General features: G+C 48.6%; 1 protein-coding gene across 1 annotated transcript in view; it reads left to right on the top strand.

Moving 5' to 3' along the window:
• LOC122942241 (alpha-2-macroglobulin-like protein 1) overlaps window positions 1-13,209 on the top strand; it is a 236,408-nt gene that overhangs the window by 39,946 nt on the left and 183,253 nt on the right. The window lies entirely within an intron of this gene.

The raw sequence follows: 13,209 nt of genomic DNA, 5'->3' as shown, positions 1-13,209 counted from the left end.
TTATTTATTTACGGTATGTACATTAAACAACATTTATAAATACCGTACTGTATTAATACCGTATACGGTACACATAAAGTGCGCAAAAAGTCTCAAGTCTGTCTGGCTAGTTGTTGCTTTAAAAAATCCTGTTCCTTTAAAGCATGATAAACAACACAGTGTTTGTGCTGTGTCATTTATCATTTTTCTTAAAAACCTGTTAAAATCTGCGGTAAAAATTCTGTGTCCCGTCTTCCCCTCAGGTATCCCCCCCTTATCAGGTCAGGAGTTCGTTTTTTATATCATTAGGTATTTCTGGTACTGTATGAGGTTCAGTGTTGTTTTATATGGTACTTGTAAAAATACCTGTTTAACAGCGTTTACAGTACGGTATTCTTCTCTGAGGTGATGATTGGTACCGTACTGTACAGAGAGGTGCGGTGAGGTCAGCCAGCTCCGTGCAAAAGAGGGAGGGGGGCGCAGACGTCAGCGGGAGGAGAGCCGAGATTGCCGCTGACGTCAGTGCGCCGAAGACGGCTTCTGGAGGGAGGAGGGGAGGAAAGAAAATAGCCGAGATCCACGGCTGACGTCAGCGGCAATGAAACCAGAAAGCAGCAGCAGACATCAGACAGGAGAAGAGAACCTCCGGCGGGGCAGCAGTGAGCGAAAACTTATTTCTTTTAAATATAGCAGCAAACGGAGACACTAGGCAACATTTACAAAGTGTTTTTAAGGAGATTTACTAGGTCTTATTTTCGGGGTAGGGCTTATATTACAGCCCGTCCTGATAATCGAGATAGGGCTTATTTTCGGGGTAGGGCTTACTTTCGGGGAAACACGGTATTTACAGTTTTATGCTGGATTTTGGACTATTTGAGACATCCCAAATGGAACAGGATACCAGCAGTTACAAAATTAGGTTACTAATCATTTATATAATCATCAATTTATGATCAGTAAAGCACTGAATATGATGATTCTGTAAGTGGTCATAGGATAAAGTGGCAAAGGGGACCATTATGGGGTCAGAACAAGCTCTTGACTGTTAGATGAACATTATAACCACCAAACACTACATGCAGCAGCACATGGCTCAAGAAGAAAGACATACAAACACTGGAAACACAAATAAATCTGAATCGCATTACTGATTTACTTTTTGTTCGAAAATTAGAAGCTCTTTGTGCACAGTTTTGATCAAAATTGTGTTGAGCCCACCTACCAGCGACAAGGTGGCTTTAACAGAAGGGACCTACACTATCAAACTTGCCTCTCCTAGCCCTAAGCCTACAAAATTCTGGATAATGTAGAATTTAGCTACGTATGTTATACTCTAATTAAAAGCCCTGGGCAGGTAGACAGGAGTGCAAGGTCTAAACTGAGGCAGCCACCCCCCAAATGTACAATGTTAGACTTGCACTTACAAGCAATTTTAAATAAAGTACAAGTGCAGGCTACCATGACCGCAGTGCAAAAGCAAACACTATATGCAGCAGCACACTGATGTGCACAAAGACGCATGCAAACACTGGAATTGCATTACTGCGTTACATACTGTATTAGAAGATCTTTGCACACATTGTGCTGGGTCCGTCTACCAGCGACAAGGTGGCTTCCAACAGACAGGACCTACATTATCAGAGTACAATAGAGGTGGATTCTACATTGACCTGAACTTTGTATGCTTAGGCCAAGGAGAGGAAAGTCTGATAGTGTAGGTCCCATCTGTTTGGAAGCCACCTTGTCTCTGGTAGATGGGCACTACACAATATTTTTTTTTACAATCTTTGTTTAGAAATTACTATAAAGACATCAGAGAAAACAGTAGAAATGCAAATTTATGTAGAGAGGTAAACCTCCAATAGTTACAATATATAATGAAAGCTCTTACGTGCCGGAGGCTAGGCCTTGGCTTGACAAAGCACAATGGCACCCAGGCCAGAACAAGGTAATTGAAGTAACGAATCAAGATGAGCCTATATCCAATAGGAAGGATTAAAGGGTACCTAGCTAGTAGAATCTGAGGTGGCCACCTGAATAGGCTATTGGAGCAGAGTTGCATAAGACAAATCCCCTAATAAGGTGAAAATACAAACCTAAAAAGAAAATAAATAAATACCAAATGATCCAGTCAGCTGGCCCACCCCCATGGTATGCAATAGTGGCAGTAGCGCTAAATAGAAAGAACATCATATCTATGAAAAAAACAAAGGGTGTGAGTAGTAAGCGAAGAGGTACAGAACATGCAGTAGAGGGAACTCTACCTGGACCCTCCAGGGAGACCAGAGTGTGATGAATTGGGAGTACGGAGCTCCCAATGAGAAAGTTCCTCAAGGCGATGTAAATTTGTTCCATCTTGTCCACCCAAGGCTCCACCATGAAGGGGGCCGCCACCATCCCAAAAATGTGTGCAAAGAGTTTCTAATTTTCAAACCGTAAGTATTACAGTAATGCAGTTCAGATTTATCCATGTTTTCGTAGCGTGCACCTGCACTTTATTTCATATTGTCTAGAGGTGCATTGTAATTATGACCACAAATGCACCCTCACCCAGTGTCGGACTGGGGTGCCTAGGGCCCCCCAGTAAAATTTATTTTGGGGGCCCACCATATAGATACATTCAAATATTACCTGCTCACACAGCAGGAGGATGCTACCAGATGATTGAATATGGGGGTTCCTGCAGAAGCTTTGAGAAGATAGGTCTTGAGTAGAGTTGAGCGAACACCTGGATGTTCGGGTTCGAGAAGTTCGGCCGAACATCCCGGAAATGTTCGGGTTCGGGATCCGAACCCGATCCGAACTTCGTCCCGAACCCGAACCCCATTGAAGTCAATGGGGACCCGAACTTTTCGGCACTAAAAAGGCTGTAAAACAGCCCAGGAAAGAGCTAGAGGGCTGCAAAAGGCAGCAACATGTAGGTAAATCCCCTGCAAACAAATGTGGATAGGGAAATGAATTAAAATAAAAATTAAATAAATAAAAATTAACCAAAATCAATTGGAGAGAGGTCCCATAGCAGAGAATCTGGCTTCACGTCACCCACCACTGTAAGAGTCCATTTTCATAAATTTAGGCCCAGCACCCAGGCAGAGGAGAGAGGTCCCGCAACAGAGAATCTGTCTTCATGTCAGCAGAGAATCAGTCTGCATGTCATAGCAGAGAATGAGGCTTCACGTCAGCCACCACTGCAACAGTCCATTGGCATATATTTAGGCCCAGCACCCAGGCAGAGGAGAGAGGTCCCGTAACAGAGAATCTGGCTTCATGTCAGCAGAGAATCAGTCTGCATGTCATAGCAGAGAATGGAGCTTCACGTCAGCCACCACTGCAACAGTCCATTGGCATATATTTAGGCCCAGCACACAGGCAGAGGAGAGAGGTCCCGTAACAGACAATCTGGCTTCATGTCAGCAGAGAATCAGTCTGCATGTCATAGCAGAGAATGAGGCTTCACGTCAGCCACCACTGCAACAGTCCATTGGCATATATTTAGGCCCAGCACACACACAGGCAGAGGAGAGAGGTCCCGTAACAGAGAATCTGGCTTCATGTCAGCAGAGAATCAGTCTGCATGTCATAGCAGAGAATGAGGCTTCACGTCAGCCACCACTGCAACAGTCCATTGGCATATATTTAGGCCTAGCACACAGGCAGAGGAGAGAGGTCCCGTAACAGAGAATCTGGCTTCATGTCAGCAGAGAATTAGTCTGCATGTCATAGCAGAGAATGAGGCTTCATGTCAGCCACCACTGCAACAGTCCATTGGCATATATTTAGGCCCAGCACCCAGGCAGAGGAGAGAGGTCCCGTAACAGAGAATCTGGCTTCATGTCAGCAGAGAATCAGTCTGCATGTCATAGCAGAGAATGAGGCTTCACGTCAGCCACCACTGCAACAGTCCATTGGCATATATTTAGGCCCAGCACCCAGGCAGAGGAGGGAGGTCCCGTAACAGAGAATCTGGCTTCATGTCAGCAGAGAATCAGTCTGCATGTCATAGCAGAGAATGAGGCTTCACGTCAGCCACCACTGCAACAGTCCATTGACATATATTTAGGCCCAGCACCCAGGCAGAGGAGAGAGGTCCCGTAACAGAGAATCTGGCTTCATGTCAGCAGAGAATCAGTCTGCATGTCATAGCAGAGAATGAGGCTTCACGTCAGCCACCACTGCAACAGTCCATTGGCATATATTTAGGCCCAGCACACACACAGGCAGAGGAGAGAGGTCCCGTAACAGAGAATCTGTCTTCATGTCAGCAGAGAATTAGTCTGCATGTCATAGCAGAGAATGAGGCTTCACGTCAGCCACCACTGCAACAGTCCATTGGCATATATTTAGGCCCAGCACCCAGGCAGAGGAGGGAGGTCCCGTAACAGAGAATCTGGCTTCATGTCAGCAGAGAATCAGTCTGCATGTCATAGCAGAGAATGAGGCTTCACGTCAGCCACCACTGCAACAGTCCATTGGCATATATTTAGGCCCAGCACCCAGGCAGAGGAGGGAGGTCCCGTAACAGAGAATCTGGCTTCATGTCAGCAGAGAATCAGTCTGCATGTCATAGCAGAGAATGAGGCTTCACGTCAGCCACCACTGCAACAGTCCATTGACATATATTTAGGCCCAGCACCCAGGCAGAGGAGGGAGGTCCCGTAACAGAGAATCTGGCTTCATGTCAGCAGAGAATCAGTCTGCATGTCATAGCAGAGAATGAGGCTTCACGTCAGCCACCACTGCAACAGTCCATTGGCATATATTTAGGCCCAGCACACACACAGGCAGAGGAGAGAGGTCCCGTAACAGAGAATCTGGCTTCATGTCAGCAGAGAATCAGTCTGCATGTCATAGCAGAGAATGAGGCTTCACGTCAGCCACCACTGCAACAGTCCATTGGCATATATTTAGGCCCAGCACACACACAGGCAGAGGAGAGAGGTCCCGTAACAGAGAATCTGGCTTCATGTCAGCAGAGAATTAGTCTGCATGTCATAGCAGAGAATGAGGCTTCACGTCAGCCACCACTGCAACAGTCCATTGTCATATATTTAGGCCCAGCACCCAGGCAGAGGAGGGAGGTCCCGTAACAGAGAATCTGTCTTCATGTCAGCAGAGAATCAGTCTGCATGTCATAGCAGAGAATGAGGCTTCACGTCAGCCACCACTGCAACAGTCTATTGGCATATATTTAGGCCCAGCACACACACAGGCAGAGGAGAGAGGTCCCGTAACAGAGAATCTGTCTTCATGTCAGCAGAGAATTAGTCTGCATGTCATAGCAGAGAATGAGGCTTCACGTCAGCCACCACTGCAACAGTCCATTGGCATATATTTAGGCCCAGCACCCAGGCAGAGGAGGGAGGTCCCGTAACAGAGAATCTGGCTTCATGTCAGCAGAGAATCAGTCTGCATGTCATAGCAGAGAATGAGGCTTCACGTCAGCCACCACTGCAACAGTCCATTGGCATATATTTAGGCCCAGCACCCAGGCAGAGGAGGGAGGTCCCGTAACAGAGAATCTGGCTTCATGTCAGCAGAGAATCAGTCTGCATGTCATAGCAGAGAATCAGGCTTCACGTCAGCCACCACTGCAACAGTCCATTGGCATATATTTAGGCCCAGCACACACCCAGGCAGAGGAGGGAGGTCCCGTAACAGACAATCTGGCTTCATGTCAGCAGAGAATCAGTCTGCATGTCATAGCAGAGAATGAGGCTTCACGTCAGCCACCACTGCAACAGTCCATTGACATATATTTAGGCCCAGCACCCAGGCAGAGGAGGGAGGTCCCGTAACAGAGAATCTGGCTTCATGTCAGCAGAGAATCAGTCTGCATGTCATAGCAGAGAATGAGGCTTCACGTCAGCCACCACTGCAACAGTCCATTGGCATATATTTAGGCCCAGCACACACACAGGCAGAGGAGAGAGGTCCCGTAACAGAGAATCTGGCTTCATGTCAGCAGAGAATCAGTCTGCATGTCATAGCAGAGAATGAGGCTTCACGTCAGCCACCACTGCAACAGTCCATTGGCATATATTTAGGCCCAGCACACACACAGGCAGAGGAGAGAGGTCCCGTAACAGAGAATCTGTCTTCATGTCAGCAGAGAATCAGTCTGCATGTCATAGCAGAGAATGAGGCTTCACGTCAGCCACCACTGCAACAGTCCATTGGCATATATTTAGGCCCAGCACACACACAGGCAGAGGAGAGAGGTCCCGTAACAGAGAATCTGTCTTCATGTCAGCAGAGAATTAGTCTGCATGTCATAGCAGAGAATGAGGCTTCACGTCAGCCACCACTGCAACAGTCCATTGGCATATATTTAGGCCCAGCACACACACAGGCAGAGGAGAGAGGTCCCGTAACAGAGAATCTGGCTTCATGTCAGCAGAGAATTAGTCTGCATGTCATAGCAGAGAATGAGGCTTCACGTCAGCCACCACTGCAACAGTCCATTGGCATATATTTAGGCCCAGCACCCAGGCAGAGGAGGGAGGTCTCGTAACAGAGAATCTGGCTTCATGTCAGCAGAGAATCAGTCTGCATGTCATAGCAGAGAATGAGGCTTCATGTCAGCCACCACTGCAACAGTCCATTGGCATATATTTAGGCCCAGCACACACACAGGCAGAGGAGAGAGGTCCCGTAACAGAGAATCTGGCTTCATGTCAGCAGAGAATCAGTCTGCATGTCATAGCAGAGAATGAGGCTTCACGTCAGCCACCACTGCAACAGTCCATTGGCATATATTTAGGCCCCGGCACCCAGACACAGGAGAGGTTCCTTCAACTTTGGGTAGCCTCGCAATATAATGGTAAAATGAAAATAAAAATAGGATTGAATGAGGAAGTGCCCTGGAGTCCAATAATATATGGTTAAGGGGAGGTAGTTAATGTCTAATCTGGACAAGGGACGGACAGATCCTGTGGGATCCATGCCTGGTTCATTTTTATGAACGTCAGCTTGTCCACATTGGCTGTAGACAGGCGGCTGCGTTTGTCTGTAATGACGCCCCCTGCCGTGCTGAATACACGTTCAGACAAAACGCTGGCCGCCGGGCAGGCCAGCACCTCCAAGGCATAAAAGGCTAGCTCTGGCCACGTGGACAATTTAGAGACCCAGAAGTTGAATGGGGCCGAACCATCAGTCAGTACGTGGAGGGGTGTGCACACGTACTGTTCCACCATGTTAGTGAAATGTTGCCTCCTGCTAACACGTTGCGTATCAGGTGGTGGTGCAGTTAGCTGTGGCGCGTTGACAAAAGTTTTCCACATCTCTGCCATGCTAACCCTGCCCTCAAAGGAGCTGGCATTGACACAGCTGCCTTGGCGACCTCTTGCTCCTCCTCTGCCTTGGGCTTCCACTTGTTCCCCTGTGACATTTGGGAATGCTCTCAGTAGCGCGTCTACCAACGTGCGCTTGTACTCGCGCATCTTCCTATCACGCTCCAGTGCAGGAAGTAAGGTGGGCACATTGTCTTTGTAGCGTGGATCCAGCAGGGTGGCAACCCAGTAGTCCGCACAGGTTAAAATGTGGGCAACTCTGCTGTCGTTGCGCAGGCACTGCAGCATGTAGTCGCTCATGTGTGCCAGGCTGCCCAGGGGTAAGGACAAGCTGTCTTCTGTGGGAGGCGTATCGTCATCGTCCTGCCTTTCCCCCCAGCCACGCACCAGTGATGGGCCCGAGCTGCGTTGGGTGCCACCCCGCTGTGACCATGCTTCATCCTCATCCTCCTCCACCTCCTCCTCATCCTCGTCCTCCTCGTCCTCCAGTAGTGGGCCCTGTCTGGCCACATTTGTACCTGGCCTCTGCTGTTGCCAAAAACCTCCCTCTGAGTCACTTCGAAGAGACTGGCCTGAAAGTGCTAAAAATGACCCCTCTTCCTCCTCCTCCTCCTCCTCCTGGGCCACCTCCTCTTGCATCATCGCCCTAAGTGTTTTCTCAAGGAGACATAGAAGTGGTATTGTAACGCTGATAACGGCGTCATCGCCACTGGCCATGTTGGTGGAGTACTCGAAACAGCGCAACAGGGCACACAGGTCTCGCATGGAGGCCCAGTCATTGGTGGTGAAGTGGTGCTGTTCTGTAGTGCGACTGACCCGTGCGTGCTGCAGCTGAAACTCCACTATGGCCTGCTGCTGCTCACACAGTCTGTCCAGCATGTGCAAGGTGGAGTTCCACCTGGTGGGCACGTCGCATATGAGGCGGTGAGCGGGAAGGCCGAAGTTACGCTGTAGCGCAGACAGGCGAGCAGCAGCAGGATGTGAACGCCGGAAGCGCGAACAGACGGCCCGCACTTTATGCAGCAGCTCTGACATGTCGGGGTAGTTGTGAATGAACTTCTGCACCACCAAATTCAGCACATGCGCCAAGCAAGGGATGTGCGTCAAATTGGCTAGTCCCAGAGCTGCAACGAGATTTCGCCCATTATCGCACACCACCAGGCCGGGCTTGAGGCTCACCGGCAGCAACCACTCGTCGGTCTGTTGTTCTATACCCCGCCACAACTCCTGTGCGGTGTGGGGCCTGTCCCCCAAACATATGAGTTTCAGAATGGCCTGCTGACGTTTACCCCGGGCTGTGCTGAAGTTGGTGGTGAAGGTGTGTGGCTGACTGGATGAGCAGGTGGAAGAAGAGGAGGAGGAAGCCGAGAAGGAGGAGGTGGCAACAGGAGGCAAAGAATGTTGCCCTGCGATCCTTGGCAGCGGAAGGACGTGCGCCAAACAGCTCTCCGCCTGGGGCCCAGCTGCCACTACATTTACCCAGTGTGCAGTTAGGGAGATATAGCGTCCCTGGCCGTGCTTACTGGTCCACGTATCTGTGGTTAGGTGGACCTTGCCACAGATGGCGTTGCGCAGTGCACACTTGATTTTATCGGATACTTGGTTGTGCAGGGAAGGCACGGCTCTCTTGGAGAAGTAGTGGCGGCTGGGAACAACATACTGTGGGATAGCAAGTGACATGAGCTGTTTGAAGCTGTCTGTGTCCACCAGCCTGAATGACAGAATTTCATAGGCCAGTAGTTTAGAAATGCTGGCATTCAGGGCCAGGGATCGAGGGTGGCTAGGTGGGAATTTACGCTTTCTCTCAAATGTTTGTGAGATGGAGAGCTGAACGCTGCCGTGTGACATGGTTGAGACGCTTGGTGACGGAGGTGGTGGTGGTGGTGTTGGTGGTACATCCCCTGTTTGCTGGGCGGCAGGTGCCAACGTTCCTCCAGAGGCGGAGGAAGAGGCCGAGGCGGCAGCAGCAGAAGAGGCCGAGGCGGCAGCAGCAGAAGAGGTAGCAGGGGGAGCCTGAGTGACTTCCTTGGTTTTAAGGTGTTTACTCCACTGCAGTTCATGCTTTGCATGCAGGTGCCTGGTCATGCAGGTTGTGCTCAGGTTCAGAACGTTAATGCCTCGCTTAAGGCTCTGATGGCACAGCGTGCAAACCACTCGGGTCTTGTCGTCAGCACATTGTTTGAAGAAGTGCCATGCCAGGGAACTCCTTGAAGCTGCCTTTGGGGTGCTCGGTCCCAGATGGCGGCGGGCAGTAGCAGGCGGAGTCTCTTGGCGGCGGGTGTTCTGCTTTTGCCCACTGCTCCCTCTTTTGCTACGCTGTTGGCTCGGTCTCACCACTGCCTCTTCCTCCGAACTGTGAAAGTCAGTGGCATGACCTTCATTCCATGTGGGGTCTAGGACCTCATCATCCCCTGCATCGTCTTCCACCCAGTCTTGATCCCTGACCTCCTGTTCAGTCTGCACACTGCAGAAAGACGCAGCAGTTGGCACCTGTGTTTCGTCATCATCAGAGACATGCTGAGGTGGTATTCCCATGTCCTCATCATCAGGAAACATAAGTGGTTGTGCGTCAGTGCATTCTATATCTTTCACCGCTGGGGAAGGGCTAGGTGGATGCCCTTGGGAAACCCTGCCAGCGGAGTCTTCAAACAGCATAAGAGACTGCTGCATAACTTGAGGCTGAGACAGTTTCCCTGGTATGCATGGGGGTGATGTGACAGACTGATGGGCTTGGTTTTCAGGCGCCATCTGTGCGCTTTCTGCAGAAGACTGGGTGGGAGATAATGTGAACGTGCTGGATCCACTGTCGGCCACCCAATTGACTAATGCCTGTACCTGCTCAGGCCTTACCATCCTTAGAACGGCATTGGGCCCCACCATATATCGCTGTAAATTCTGGCGGCTACTGGGACCTGAGGTAGTTGGAACACTAGGACGTGTGGATGTGGCAGAACGGCCACGTCCTCTCCCAGCACCAGAGGATCCACTAACACCACCACGACCATGTCCGCGTCCCTTACTAGATGTTTTCCTCATTGTTATCGTTCACCACAACAACAAAAATATTATTTGGCCCAATGTATTGTATTCAAATTCAGCTGGATATAAATTTGAGGCCTAGTATTTAGGCGCTGGGTGACAGGTATGGGTTTAGTGACAGAATTAGACTTGGAAATGCACAGTAGCGGGTGTGTGTGAAGTTATTCTGAATGACCCTATGTGCACCTTCAATATGATCTACCCTTTTAGGGATAGATTTCAAATAGCTCTGATATAGCAGAAACCACTAAATTATGAAATTGCTAAATTGGGAATTGTATTTCAACCCAGAACAAAAAATGTGCTTTGACGGACACTAAATAACTTTCCCAGCCACAACAGGACAGCGGTAACGAGAGATTTAGCGGGATATAAATTTGAGGCCTAGTATTTAGGCGCTGGGTGACAGGTATGGGTTTAGTGACAGAATTAGACTTGGAAATGCACAGTAGCGGGTGTGTGTGAAGTTATTCTGAATGACCCAATGTGCACCTTGAATATTATATACCCTTTTAGGGATAGATTTCAAATAGCTCTGATATAGCAGAAACCACTAAATTATGAAATTGCTAAATTGGGAATTGTATTTCAACCCAGAACAAAAAATGTGCTTTGACGGACACTAAATAACTTTCCCAGCCACAACAGGACAGCGGTAACGAGAGATTTAGCGGGATATAAATTTGAGGCCTAGTATTTAGGCGCTGGGTGACAGGTATGGGTTTAGTGACAGAATTAGACTTGGAAATACACAGTAGCGGGTGTGTGTGAAGTTATTCTGAATGACCCTATGTGCACCTTGAATATTATATACCCTTTTAGGGATAGATTTCAAATAGCTCTGATATAGCAGAAACCACTAAATTATGAAATTGCTAAATTGGGAATTGTATTTCAACCCAGAACAAAAAGTGTGCTTTGACGGACACTAAATAACTTTCCCAGCAACAACAGTACAGCGGTAACGAGAGATTTAGCGGGATATAAATTTGAGGCCTAGTATTTAGGCGCTGGGTGACCGGTATGGATTTAGCGACAGAATTAGACTTGGAAATGCACAGTAGCGTGTGTGTGAAGTTATTCTGAATGGCCCTATGTGCACCTTGAATATTATATACCCTTTTAGGGATAGATTTCAAATAGCTCTGATATAGCAGGAACCACTAAATTATGAAATTGCTAAATTGGGAATTGTACTTCAACCCAGAACAAAAAATGTGCTTTGACGGACACTAAATAACTTTCCCAGCCACAACAGGACAGCGGTAACGAGAGATTTAGCGGGATATAAATTTGAGGCCTAGTATTTAGGCGCTGGGTGACCGGTATGGATTTAGTGACAGAATTAGACTGGGATATGGCCAAAAAATAACCACACTATTGCTGGTTAAATGCACTTGGTGACGGGCGCAGCTTGCCCCTGATGTAGTATATGGCCAAAAAATGAACAGACTATTGCTGGTTAAATGCACTTGGTGTCGACTAGCTTGACCAACCACACTACTTGAGGGTAAATGCACTTGGTGACGGGCGCAGCTTGCCCCTGATGTAGTATATGGCCAAAAAATGAACAGACTATTGCTGGTTAAATGCACTTGGTGACGGGCGCAGCTTGCCCCTGATTTAGTATATGGCCAAAAAATGAACAGACTATTGCTGGTTAAATGCACTTGGTGTGATAGCTTGACCAACCACACTACTGAGGGTTAAATGCACTTGGTGACGGGCGCAGCTTGCCCCTGATGTAGTATATGGCCAAAAAATGAACAGACTATTGCTGGTTAAATGCACTTGGTGTCACAGCTTGACCAACCACACTACTGAGGGTTAAATGCACTTGGTGACGGGCGCAGCTTGCCCCTGATGTAGTATATGGCCAAAAAATAAACAGACTATTGCTGGTTAAATGCACTTGGTGTGACAGCTTCACCCTGATGTAGGCTTTAGCCAAAAAACAACCACACCATTGAGGGTTAAATGCACTTGGTGACAGGCGCAGCTTGCCCCTGATTTAGTATATGGCCAAAAAATGAACAGACTATTGCTGGTTAAATGCACTTGGTGTGACAGCTTCACCCTGATGTAGGCTTTAGCCAAAAAACAACCACACCATTGAGGGTTAAATGCACTTGGTTGCAGCTTGGATGCACTTGGTCGCAGCACCGCACAAGACACAAAATGGCCGCCGATCACCCCAGAAAAAAGTGACTGACAAACGGTCTGGGCAGCCTAAAAACAGTGAGCAATTGAGGATCAGCAGCTCAATGATCCACAGCTGCAGATCGATCAGTTAATCAAGTCCTTTGGAGGAGTTAATCTGCCTAATCTCGCCCTACTGTCGCATCCGCAACCTCTCCCTACGCTAATCAGAGCAGAGTGACGGGCGGCGCTATGTGACTCCAGCTTAAATAGAGGCTGGGTCACATGGTGCTCTGGCCAATCACAGCCATGCCAATAGTAGGCATGGCTGTGACGGCCTCTTGGGGCAAGTAGTATGACGCTTGTTGATTGGCTGCTTTGCAGCCTTTCAAAAAGCGCCAAGAAAGCGTCACAAAAGCGCCAAGAAAGCGACGAACACCGAACCCGAACCCGGACTTTTACGAAAATGTCCGGGTTCGGGTCCGTGTCACGGACACCCCAAAATTCGGTACGAACCCGAACTATACAGTTCGAGTTCGCTCATCCCTAGTCTTGAGGAGAAGAGGACACTGGCAGCTTTCCTCTGTAACTAGACGTCGTCTCAGCTCTGATCGTGTCTATAATAATAAACTGGGGAGTTTCTTTAATAATCTTTCAGGTTTTTATATGAACATAGGCTGGATGAGGAATATCTGTATGTAGTGCAGTAAGTCTATTGTGTTATGTGCCACTTGTGCAGGGGGTGGGAGACTAGGGGCCCACT

Source organism: Bufo gargarizans, chromosome 6 (assembly GCF_014858855.1).
Source record: "Bufo gargarizans isolate SCDJY-AF-19 chromosome 6, ASM1485885v1, whole genome shotgun sequence".
Taxonomy (NCBI): domain Eukaryota; kingdom Metazoa; phylum Chordata; class Amphibia; order Anura; family Bufonidae; genus Bufo; species Bufo gargarizans.
This window is presented reverse-complemented; position numbering and strand designations above follow the sequence as displayed.